Source organism: Sphaeramia orbicularis, chromosome 16, assembly GCF_902148855.1.
Source record: "Sphaeramia orbicularis chromosome 16, fSphaOr1.1, whole genome shotgun sequence".
NCBI classification, from domain to species: domain Eukaryota; kingdom Metazoa; phylum Chordata; class Actinopteri; order Kurtiformes; family Apogonidae; genus Sphaeramia; species Sphaeramia orbicularis.
This window is the reverse complement of record NC_043972.1, coordinates 55,581,682-55,594,779: the sequence shown is the minus strand read 5'-3', so window position 1 is coordinate 55,594,779 and position 13,098 is coordinate 55,581,682. Positions and strand designations below refer to the sequence as shown.

Genomic DNA, 13,098 nt, shown 5'->3' with positions numbered 1-13,098 from the left:
TATCACGGACACTCTCGCCTGGACCATAAACACCACAGCCATCATCAAAAAAGCCCGGCAACGCCTCCACTTCCTCCGGATTCTAAAAAGAAACAACCTCTGCAAGAGGTTGCTCTGCTGTTGAAAGCATTTTAACTTACAGTATCACAGCATGGTATGCAGGCTGCTCTGTCGCAGACAAAACAGCACTGCAGAGGATTGTAAGATCTGCAGAAAAAATCATTGACTGCCCTCTTCCCTCACTTCAAGACATTGCCAACTCCTGCTACTACACAAGAGCCAGGAAAATCAGCAAAGACACTTCCCACCCCAGTCATCACCTTTTCACTCTTCTGCCTTCAGGGAGGCGATACAGGTCACTCAAATCACATACCACCAGACTCATTAACAATTTTTTTTCCAAAAGCCATCCACTCCCTAAACCACCAACACATACCATAGTCACCAGCACTTTAAAATCCAAGCCAGAGGACACTTTTTTTTTGTATAATTGCACTTTTATATAGTAATATTTTAGTACTGATGTGTTTCGGTGTGTTTGTTGTGCAATATTGAATGTATTTATGAGTGAGAAGAATGTAGTATGAATGTTATTTGTGCTTTTTTTTTATGTGGGGGGCATGTGCAATTTCATTGGATTTATTATGCAATGGCAAATAAAGCTTCTATTCTATTCTATGTGTGTGTGTGTGTGTGTGTGTGTGTGTGTGTGTGTGTGTGTGTGTGTTGTTGTGCTGTAGTTCTACTGTCAGACCACTAGATGGCCTCCTGGAGCTGATGATGGGACCTGAAGGGAAGGACAAGCACAGCTGATTCTCAAAGTCTAGGAAGAAAATATGGCGATGATGATGACAGATGACCATGTGATCAGAGTTATTCAGATTTCCATTAAAACCTGAAGGACTAAACCAGTCCAGACCAGAGGTCTAATGACCAAAGGTCACATGACCAGAGGAGGCGGATGAATCACCGATAAATGAGAAACAGCAGGTTGTGATTCTGAACTGTGTTCACTGCTCATGTTCTCCAGTGGAAACCTGGACAGAGCCTTTAATGACACTAGTGTTCTGTAGGTTTCAGTGTCTGGACTCAAACCTGAACATGTGGTTCATTTGGACGTAACAGCTGATTGGTTTAGATTTAACCACTGAGGGTGACATCAGAGGTCAAAGGTCAGTGCGTTTGATCATCCAATAGGAGTTCTCATATCTGAGAAATAACCAGTGTTGGGAGTAATACTACAAAAGTAATTGCAGTACAGTTTACAGTAATACGGTAATGCATTACTTTTTTGCTGTAATGCAGTAGTGTCAGGCATTACTGATCCATTTTCCATCATATTTGACTCGGTATATGTTCAATGGCGCTTTTCTTACAACACACTTTTCACCCATAATTTAATCGCTCAAATGAAAAAAAAAAAAAAAAAACAAAACCAGCCAGACCATGAGACCTTCAGGAACCAAACATGTGTCAGTAAAATTCTGTTTCCTGTTGGTGTTCAGCCAATGGGTGAAGACGTCAGAAGAAAGTCCATTGGTCACATGGACGTATGCTCCTTACAAACCCTAACCCTGGTTTACAGAAGCTAGTTAGCATGACCCCTGTGATCAGCAGTGACAAAATAAGCTAACGTTTCTACGACCAGTTAGAATTCTGTATTAATTATGGATTCATCTACAGCAGGGGTCTCAAACATGTGGCCCGGGGGCCAAATGCGGCCCGCCAAAGGTTCCAATGTGGCCCATTGGATGAATTTGCAAAGTGTAAAACTTCCACAGTCAAGGCTGTGGAACTCGTTTTAGTTCAGGTTCCACATACAGACCAATATGATCTACAGTAAAACAATAACAGCTTAATAACCTACAGAAAATAATGACTCCATATTTTCCTTTCAGTTTGATGTGAAAAAAATAATATTACATCATGACTATGAATAATGACAACTTCAAATTTTTGTTTTTGTTTTAGTGTAAAAAATAACATTAAATTATGAAAATATTTACATTTACAAACTATCATTTAACAATAAAATGTGAATAATCTGAAATTTTTAAAGAAAATTAAGCACAATTTTAACAGTTTTCTGCCTGTTATTAAGTGTTCAGTGTCTTTTTAGATCTGATCCATAATGCACATATACGATTAAGTTGAGGCATAATATTGTTAAAATTGCACTTATTTTTTTCTAAGAAATTTTTGGGTTTTTTTTAGGTTATTCACATCTTTTTTGTTTGGATAGTTTACAAAAGTAAATATTTTCATAATTTAATGTTTTGTTGTTTTTTTTTTTTTGCACTAAAACAAAGACAAAAATTTGGAATTGTTATTATTTATAGATTATGTTATTACTTTACTGGTGCGGCCCACTTGAGATCAAATTGGGCTGAATGTGGCCCCTGTAAGAAAATGAGTTTGAGACCCCTGATCTACAGGGTCCTTAGCCCCGCCCCCTGCTTGAACATGGAAAGCATTGGGGAAAAAAAATGCAAGTGTTGGTGCTGGGATTGCAGAGCATAGTGTTACCTACTGGGCTATCCATCCACATCCACATGTACTTATTTGACTTTGGCGGGGTGGGGTTTTACTGCACACGCACCCTTTATGATGAGAGTCTGTACGTAACTCCAAAGTAATCCAGGAGTCATGTAATGCATTACAGTTCTGAGACAGTAATAGTGTAAGGTAAGGAATGACTTTGAAGTAACTGTAACTAATGGATTACAGTTTGGAAGGAACTGACCCAACATTGGAAGTAACAATTTAGAGGAACAGGAACCCAGCAACAGGACCCGGTCTGTAAAATCCCAGAGTTCCTTCAGTCTGCAGGAGGACTGGAGCTGTGAAAAGGATCCATAAAGGGTTCAACATGTCTGAGAGGAATATGAGGGTAGATGAGATTCTGTAGTAATTTAACCAAAACAAATACTTTCAATCAAAGAAAAATATTTTCAATCATAAAAACCTTCACTTCAATCCAAAAAACCCTTTTCAATCAAAGAAAAAAAAGTGATTGAATGCAAAAAAAAAAAATTGAAATCTAAAAAATAGCATTTGAACACTTTTTATTATTTGATTGAAGTGAATATTTTTGGATTGAAAATAATTTTTTTGAATGAAGTCATCTTTTTTGTATTTGGGCCATATTAGGGGTTGGATATTTGTGTCTTTATTATTCAATCCCCAAAAATATCACTTCAATCACAAAAACAAATACTTTCAATTACAAAAGAAAGTGTTTGAATGAAAAAATAAAAACTGAGACCCAAGAAATCGCATTTGTTTTTTCTTTGAAGTGAAACTTTTTTTTTTTTTTTTTTTTTGGGGGGGGGGGGGGGGGGTTATTGAAACATTTTGACCCACACATCCTGTAGTGGGCGGATGCTTCCTCATTGGTCAGACATGTTCGAGTGACAAGTGTCTCTACCAGTGGCGCTGAACATAGGAATGTGTGTCTAGAAGGAGGAAGTCCCCGTTTGTCAAAGTCCAGGTATGTGGTGTAAATCTGTCTTCCGTCTCCATCCTATCGATCCGCACAAACCCTTCAAATGACTGCATTTCTATTCACAGACAACATTAGATGCGTTTTCAAATACACACCACGGGGAAATGATGCGGTTTTGTGGGATGTCAATAACATCAACAGTGACCTGAAGGCAGACCTGAACCCTCTGTGAAGGCCGTGACCGTTGGACTGGGTTCAGGACGACCTTTGACCCCGAGTCCGTCCACCAACAGTGTGTTGTTTAGTATCAGTCGACTGTGCTTTGTGAGTCCACTTCAACAAAATGTGGGAGAAAATCCATGTTGTGTGTTGAACATGTGTTTGATGTGTTCTGTTCAGGTTCTACTGCACAAGGTTCTGCTCTGTCAGCGTCATTTCAACAACAAACATTTGAGTTTGTGACAGACTCACTGTGTTAATGACGCTGTAATGGAAATGTCCCCAGTGGTCCAGTGAAACTCACTCCTGTTCTGGACGACTTCAGCTCACATGATTGTCCCAGTCAGACATCGGAGGGGATTTCCTGAATCTACAAAGACAAATGGAGCCGATGGAACATCATCCAATGGTTGAACTCCAACCAAAACCAGTTTGAACCAGTGGCTCCAGGCACAACAAACCCCACCCCCTCACACATATTGTAGCTTATTTTGGCATCGATCCAGCTGATGTCATCATGTCTATGCATGTGCTGATGTCAGTATATCAACTGCCTCTATATATGTGCCAAGTCTGAAGTAAATTGAAACAAAATTGATGTTTTTATAGACATGAAATTTTGCCCATTATAAGTAAATCATAAGAAAAAAGATTTTAAAAATTCATTAAAAATTTTAACTTTGACCTACTTTTAACAAAATGTAATCAGATCTACTCTGGATCACTGGCAATCTATAAACCCAATTAGGTCTGAATTTAACTAATAGTTTTGCTGCTAAACTGGTAAGAAACAAAGAAAGAAACAAGCAAACTGAACCAAAAACAATACCCCTTCCCTCTCCTTCAGGGGGCGGGGTAACAAGTGGTGCCAGGCACAACAAATCCCGCCCCTCGCACCTATTTTACCTTATTTTGGCATTGATCCACTCTTTCATCCATATTCAATATTTGTTAAATATAAAAATCATATTCAAATGACAGAAACAGCTGCATATGAGAAGATGCTGTTGAAACTGAGCAGAACAAGTGACACAATGATCGAACACTGGAGTGGTTTCAGTAAACATATATCTGGGGAATTTGGCCCAACCTTGTACAGATTAATCCCCTTCAGGGGGCGGAGTAACCAGAAATAAATGACAATAAACTGATGAAAGTTTATGGAGAATGAATCAAATACCATTAAGATGAGCAGGGCCGTGCAGAGAGCTATAAAGGGGCAGGGGCTCAAACTTCCAAAGGGCACATGAAAATGAATAACCACCAATTACGAAGTTCACATTTAGCAACAAGCAACATTATTAATCCATAGCAAGTCAAAGATTGACCAAATGGTCCAGATCAATGTCCTCAATACTGGGTGTGTCCTCCCTGAGCCCTAACACAGGCTGTGCACCTTCTGCACATACTCTGGATTCACCTCCTGATTCTATCTGGGGGATGTTGTCCCACTCTGCCTGAAGGGCCTGGATGAGCATCTGGCGGTTGCCAGGTGCTGGACGCCTAGCATACACGGATCTACCAAGAATATCCCACAGATGTTCAATGGGATTGAGATCTTTGACTTGCTGTGGATTAATAATGTTGCTTGTTGCTAAATGTGAACTTTGTTGAACTACCCTTTGTCATATTTTACATTATCCTCTGGATACTCATCCACTGTTTTGTTGTTTGTTGTATTTTGTTTGTTAATTAAATGTTTTTTTAAGAACAAGAAAGAATTTTTTTTTCATATTTAATAAAATGGTGTGAAATGGCATCACATAGAATATGTGATAAGTTTCTTTTGATGTTCAGTTTCTATCTAAGTGGAAATAAAGATGTAATGTGTAGAAGTTTTTGTGTGTTAATACCCTGCAAAAATCTAAATCTTACCAGGTGTATTTTTCTCATTTCTAGTCAAAATATCTCAGCACACTTAAAATAAGACAAAATCACCTAAAGAGTAACTTTTCAGTGAGATATAAGGACTTGGTTTTAGACAATAGATCTCGAAAATCTTATTTCAAGAAATCTTAGTAAGATCATTTTCACTTGTTCCATTGGCAGATTTTTTTGCTTAATTCAAGATTTTTTTTGCTCAGTTCACCAAAAAAATCTGGCAATGGAACAAGTGAAAATTATCTCGGTAAGATTTCTTGAAATAAGATTTTCTAGATCTATTGTCTAAAAATAAGTTCTTTTATCTCCCTTACAAGTTACTCTGTAGGTGATTCTGTCTTATTTTAAGTGTGATGAGATATTTGGACTAGTAAATGAGAATAATACACTTTGTAAGATTTGGATTTTTGCAGTGTAAGTCCAAGACAAATTCTTAAAAACAGATGTTAAATTATGTATAAAAGCATGACAGTGAATGTTAATAACTAGAAATGCCTTCATTTTACATCTGGTTTTACACCTACTTTTACAGCGAAACATTGAATATTTAGTTTCTTTTCATTATAGGACATATTTATGATGATATTTAGGTTTTCCACAGTTAAGAAATAACCATGTAGAGGAAGTGTTAACCCAAGCCAAACCATTTAACATTACATGATAATAATAAAGTTTAGATTGTAGTATTTCTAGCTGTATCATTTAATATTGACCAGGTTGATGGGAATATTTGTGGAGGTTTGTGGTTATTTCAAATAAGATTCACTCAAGATGTTTGAGGCGAACACGGATATTCTGATAATCGATCCAGCAGTTTCTGAAACAAAACCAGAAATGTCAAAGTGTTGGCACTGATGAAAGAGTCGGGGGATTTTACATAAGTTTTATGACTCTTGTACACCAAAAGGGCCGGATTTAGGTATTGGATAAGAAGAAGACTTGGATGTGTTTTCTTTTTATGCAATTTTATATCAGTTTAGCAGAATCAATTACTTCAGCACATTTTTAACCCGTTAAGACCCAGTGGTACTTTTATGGCAGCTTCTAAATGATTTTTTTCTCTCTTTTTAACGTTTCTTATGTGATTTATCACCATTTATTATAATAAAAACCTCTGTGTTTTGCATTTTTCAGTGTAAATCACTTCCTTTACCCTATATTTAATTTACTGATCATGTAGATGTTCATTAGAGCTCAGAGTAAACTTAAAGGTATTATGCAAAAACAGAGAAAACTGAAGAAAAAGTGACTGTTTCAGCAAGTGAGGACTATTACCATGTGTTACAATTTTGCGGCTAAAACTCAACAGTTTATGGAAATAAAACAGAAGCAAATCTGTGTGAGTGCTTCAGCAGGACTCAGACTCAGGTGGGCACCCAGCTGTTAGAGTGTGCTAGTCTGGGAGCTCATTCCATGACGTGACAATGATATCGAATTATTTACTCACTTACGATCGGTTTTTGGCCCCAAAACTGTAGTTGTTGAAGAATAGGACCAGGACCAAAAGAGACAAGTGAATGTTTTGGGCAGATAGTGGGGTGGACTCTCACGTACCTGGAATCACAGAGCTTCCCTCCTCCTCATTCATTCTCCAGACCGCATTACATGTATGTGTGTGTGTGTGTGTGTGTGTGTGGGTGTGTGTGTGTGTGTGTGTGTTGCAACTAAAACGCAAGGTTGCACAGTAGGAAGGGGCGGGGCGTGACAGAGATGAAAGGGCACCATGACCAGGTCCAGTGACAGCCAAATTAAACCACTCCTAACATTTATTATTGACCAAAATTTTAGTCACGAAAATTTTAGTCATGCAGTTTTTTGCGAAAAAAAAAACAAAACAAAAAAAAAAAAAAAAAACGAGTAAAAAGGGGACTTGTAGGCAGAGGATCAAAGCGGCAGGGGCTCAAGCCCCCCAGGCCCCCTGCTTTGCACAGTGCCAGAAGATGAGACTAAAATAGGAGAAAGAAGCGAAAACTGACCTGTGGAAGGCTGATGGAAGAGTCTAAGTGTTGGTGTGTCTCAGGTGAACTGTGTTCTGGAATGGAACAGAAGCTCACCTGGTCCCACAGGTTCCATAAGCGCCAGTGGGAGGAGCTTAGTTTGACTGTCAGTTATTTCCTGATGTTAATCTCAGTCTGAGTAGACATTCTGGAATGTCAGCAGACATAGATGCATAACATACAGAGTTGAGATACTGTTTCTCTCTCACCTTGTTTAATCTCATAGATTTTAAAAGAGGTTAAGAAAAATGAATAAATGAACAGTTCAAAAAGTAAACTAAAACAGGATGTCCAGTGTCCATGTCAGTGTATTTCCAGTAGCAGCAGTAGTGCAGTCCAGTCCTGGTTCTGAGGTCAGAAGGTGCATCATGGAACCAAACAGCAGCAGATATGACAGTAGAGACATGTTTAAAGTGCAGAAGACAGTCAGCAGCTGATGGACAAAACCACAGGATCGAAGTCTACTGAGTCTGATGTGGAAACAACGGATGAGGTGGAGTCTGGGTGGAAATGTGGGGGTGGGTAACAGTCTGGGGGGGGGGGGGGGGGGGGGGCAAAGGGGGGAGGAAGTGGACAGGGTTCAGTGTCCTGATGGATGAAGGTGTTCTGCAGTCTGGTGGATCACACCTGGAGACTCAGGCACCTTTTCCCTGAAGGCAGGACGCTGAAGAGATAGTGGGAGGAGCCTGTGGGTGCGGCGGGTGTGAAATATGTCTGTGATGGAGGAGGGACACCCATGATCTTAGTGGCTGTGTTCACTATGTGTTGTAGTTGTTTTGGGCAGGAGGCGGAGCAGCCTCTGTACCACACATATGATGGGGGCGGGGCTTGTGCTCTCCTCAGTTTGTGGAAGAAGTAGAGGTGTGTCTGATCATTCTTGGTCCAGTGATGTGGTGTTGTCTGTCTTGGACAGACCCTCTGTGATGCCCCCCCACCCCAGGAACCTGGTGCTGCTCACCCTCTCCACAGTTCTGTTCTAGGTTCTCTTCTATGTTCTGTTCTCTGTTCTGTTCCATGTTCCAGTCTATTCTATGTTCTGTTCGATATTTTATTCTATGTTCTGTTCTATGTTCTAGTCTATTCTATGTTCTATGTTCTCTTCTATGTTCTGTTCTGTGTTCTTTTCTGTTCCATGTTCTGTTCTCTGTTCTATATTCTGTTGTATTCTAAGTTCTGTTCTATGTTCTGTTCTATTCTATGTTCTGTTCTATGTTCTAGTATATTCTATGCTCTGTACTATGTTCTATTCTATGTTCTGTTCTCTGTTCTGTGTTGTGTTATGTTCTATGTTCTGTTCTATTCTATGTTATTTTCTCTGTTCTGTACTATTTTCTGTTCTCTTCTCTGTTCTGTGTTCTGTTCTATTTTCTGTTCTGTTCTTTTCTGTGTTCTGTTATCCGTTCTGTTCTATGATCTTTTCTGTTCTATGTTTTGTTCTCTGTTCTCTTCTCTGTTCTCTTCTATGATCTGTTCTATGTTTAGTTCTCTGTTCTGTGCTTTTTTTCTGTTCTCTTCTCTGTTCTTTTCTCTGTTCTATGTTCTGTGCAGGGGTTCAGGGGGTTATTGTGTCTATTGCAGTTCAGGTCAGTGTGTGGGTGTGGCCATAGTTTATCTGTCATTTGACATCCATGTTTGTTTTCCTGCAGTGACTCCATGACTGTAAATCCTCTGCAGAACAGTTCCTTTACATGTTCTGTGACCTTCTGAGGTGTGGTGGACCGGTTGGGCGAGCTGCGACTTGTCAAAATAAAAATGTTCTTGTCAAAATGTTGACATTAATATCAACTTCCCGATCGCTCCACCATAATGCTGTTAGTAACTGAAGGCCCCCGAACAACCGCATCTGTTCTAGGTTCTGTTCTAGGTTCAACCACAGGGCCCTAAGATACCACTGAGTTCACTCATAGAATGGACCGCCTCTGCCTGTCTGTTCTGTTCTAGGTTCTGTTGTGTACAGGTCTGTGTTCTATTTTCTGTTCTATGTTCTTTTCTATGTTCTGTCTCTCTCTGTCTATCTGCCTCTCTCTCTCTCTCTCTCTCTCTCTCTCTCTCTCTCTCTCTCTCTCTCTCTCTCTCTCTCTCTCTCTCTCTCTCTCTCTCTCTCTCGCTCTGTCTCTCTCTCTCTGACACTAATGTTCTGTAGGTTTCAGTGTCTGGACTCAAACCTGAGCATGTGGTTTATCTGGACCCAACAGTTGATTGGTTTAGATTTGACCACTGAGGGTGACATCAGAGGTCAAAGGTCAGTGTGTTTGATCATCCAATAAGAGTTTTCATTTCTGTGAAATAACCAGTGTTGGGAGTAAAGTGTTACAAAAGTAATCCATTACAGTAATAGATTCCTTTTTGCTGTAATGCAGTAATGTCAGGCATTACTGATCCATTTTCCATCATATTTGACTCGGTATATGTTCAATGGAGCTTTTCTTACAACACACTTTTCACCCATAATTTATTCGCTCAAATTAAAAAAAAACAAAGCAAAACCAGCCAGACTGTGAGACCTTCAGGAACCAAACATGTGTCAGTAAAGTTCTGTTTCCTGTTGGTGTTCAGCCAATGGGTGAAGACGTCAGAAGACAGTCCATTGTCCACATGGACGTATGCTCCTTACAAACCCTAACCCTGGTTTACAGAAGCTAGTTTGCATGACCCCTGTGATCAGCAGTGACAAGCTAACGTTTCTACCACCAGTTAGAATTCTATATCAATTATCTCCGGGAATCCTTGACCCCGCCCCCTGACTGAACATATAAAGCATTGGAAAAAAAGCAAGAGTTCCTGCTGGGATCGTAGACCATAGCGTTACCTACTGGGCTATCCGTCCACACATGGGCACCTTCAGCCCATTTTTGGGGGTGCTGAAGCACCCCTAAACTCATTCTCAGCACCCCTAAAATATTTTAAGGTTGCTGAAATTTTTCTTTTTTCTTCTTTACTTCATGTCCATTCTTAACATGCTAGAAAAATGTCAAACCCATATACAGTACACAATTGAAACATAATATTTTAACAACAAAAATAAAGCACTCCCCACCCATCTAGTCTCGAAAATGGTTTGATCCACTCCATCTCTCCTCCCTTTCCCTGAATTGGACTCTTGGCTCCACCTGTACAGAGCAGTGCACAGGCGCTGCCTTCTACAGTTGGGTTCAGTAGTGGAGGAAGTACCTGATTTAAACCAGAACCTTTGTTTACTTCTACCACTTAATACCAACACATTATTATCATCACCAGTTCCTATTATTGCTGCATTGAAACGTAGATCACTGTTTATGCTGTTAGGTGGGAGTTAGCTGATGTTTTTTCTAGCTAGGAAACATTCCATGTGGTTCAGTCCACCTCTGTCCTCTGTTTGAACTGGACTGAGAGAAGCTGCTGTTGTGTCTGTGCATGTGTTCAGATTAAAGACAAGGAGAGACTGACTTTATCTGACTGGATGAACATTAACTCCAAGTGTGTGTGTGGACAGGAACATACGATTGTTTTTTTGTTTTTTGTCTAAAAAAAAAAAAAAAGAAAAAAAAGAGCCAGATTCAGGTAAGAGTGTAAGATCAACTTGTGTAACCTCATTTTCCACAGCAACCAAATATTCGATTACAATGATGTTATAAGTTGGATAAATGTACCAGTTTATATTTCTTATTAGATATAAAACACATTGTTTGGTTATTTGCCTTTTGGTTAAAGCACAAAGAGAGAGAGGAGAGCAGAGAGACACTGAACATATACACTGGTCTACAGTTTTTTAGAAATTATCTGCCTCAGATTAAATGTGCTAAATGTTACGTATTTTAATCAGATTAATTGGAAAGCAAATGACAAAAGTGCTGGCTTGCCGATGTTTTGATGGTATATGATGAAGTGCTATTCCACATATATATTGGTTTGTGTACATTTATACAACAGATTTAAATGTTCCACTGATAGAACCTGTACAGTGAATGTATTGTCATGCGCAGACAGTGTTTTGAAGTAGATCTGGTAGATCTGAGACTAATAGTCCTCTGGAGTTAAAACCATTCTCGCGTATATGTATATGTATATGTATATGTATATGTATATGTATATGTATATGTAGAGGAGCTGCTGTATCAAAATGGAGGATTGTCTTCCACCAGAAATTAGGGTTAGGGTATATTTCTCTTATGATTCTAATCTATTCCTCTTTTACTGTGGCTCAGCATTTAAATAACTTTAATCAGATTTGATGCTTTAGTCACAGAGTTTCTCAAACCCAAAAAATGTTATGTTTTTCTTTCACAAATGTAGGAACGATGGTCTGAAATTGCGTTAAAATGTACTAAACAGTGAAATTTCTCTTAACTGGCCAGCCAGCCCTCTGGGTGCTCAGCACCCCTAAACCTCTGATCCTAGAATCGCCCCTGCGTCCACATGTACTTAACTGACTTTGGGGGGGGTTGGGTTCTACTGCACATGGACCATTTATGATGAGAGTCTGTACGTAACTCCAAAGTAATCCAGGAGTCATGTAATGCATTACAGTTCTGAGACAGTAATCGTGTAGGGGAAGGAATGACTTTGAAACAACAGTAATCTGTAATGGATTACAGTTTGGAAGGAACTTACACAACATTGGAAATACCAATTTAGAGGAACAGGAACCCAGCACCAGGACCCGGTCTGTAAAATCCCAGACTTCCCTCAGTCTGCAGGAGGAATGGACCTGTGAAAAGGGTCCATAAAGGGTTCAACATGTCTGAGAGGAAGATGAGGGTAGATTTGATTCTTTAGTGATTTAACCAAAACAAATACTTTCAATCAGAAAAAAACCTTTTCAATCAACAAAAAAAGTGTTTGAATGCAAAAAATATTTGAAATCAAGAAAATGGCATTTGAATTTTTTTTTCTTTGACTGAAGAGAAAATTTTTGGATTGAAAATGTTTTTTTTGAATGAAGTCATCTTTTTGTATTTTGGCCATATTAGGGGTTGGATATTTGTGTCTTTATTATTCAATCCCCCAAAATATCACTTCAATCAAAAAAATATTTTCAATAAAAAAACTTCATATCAATGGAGAAAAAAAAAACATTTTCAAAAAAAAATGTTTGACTGCAAAAAAATAAAAAATACAAAATTTGAGGCCCAAAAAAATGCATTTGAACTTGTTTTTTCTTTGATTGAAGTGAAAAATACAGAAGCATATTGCATTCACACAAAAAAATAGATTCGGCTCTGTATTTCTGAATTAAGGAGATAATTATCTCTTAATTACGAGAAAAAATGAGTTAAAAAAAAAAAATCAGCGCTGTTTTTCAGAATTAACGAGATACTGTTTTCTGAAAAAAAAAAAAAGCTCTGTTTTTCTGAATTTATGAGATACTGTTTTATGAAAAAAAAATTTTTTTGCTTGGTTTTCCTGAATTAACGAGATACTGTTTTCTGGGGAAAAAAAAATAAAAAATTGCTCTCTTTTTCTGAATTAGCGACATACTGTTTTCTGAAAAAATTTTTAATTCGGCTCTGTTTTTCTGAATTAACGAGCTACTGTTTATCTGTGTCAGTGGGACAGTGGTCCCTGATCCAGGCAGGA

The 13,098-nt window shown here is 38.7% G+C and overlaps 3 protein-coding genes and 1 pseudogene across 3 annotated transcripts in view; 1 reads left to right on the top strand and 3 right to left on the bottom strand.

Annotated features, from left to right (window-relative positions):
* LOC115436241 (NLR family CARD domain-containing protein 3-like) overlaps positions 1-13,098 on the bottom strand; it is a 1,147,354-nt gene that overhangs the window by 102,954 nt on the left and 1,031,302 nt on the right. The window lies entirely within an intron of this gene.
* Positions 1-13,098, top strand: part of LOC115436275 (zinc finger protein 664-like) — a 1,196,486-nt pseudogene that overhangs the window by 628,874 nt on the left and 554,514 nt on the right.
* Positions 1-13,098, bottom strand: part of LOC115436287 (zinc finger protein 431-like) — a 676,852-nt gene that overhangs the window by 129,982 nt on the left and 533,772 nt on the right. The gene's annotated exons all lie outside the window — the stretch shown is intronic.
* Positions 1-13,098, bottom strand: part of LOC115436247 (protein NLRC3-like) — a 34,491-nt gene that overhangs the window by 20,717 nt on the left and 676 nt on the right. Inside the window, exons 2-3 of the mRNA XM_030159044.1 lie at positions 12,133-12,229; positions 3,917-4,034 (exon numbers count right to left, since the gene is read on the bottom strand). The gene's annotated coding sequence lies outside the window, so the exon portion shown is untranslated. The remainder of the gene's footprint in view (positions 1-3,916; positions 4,035-12,132; positions 12,230-13,098) is intronic.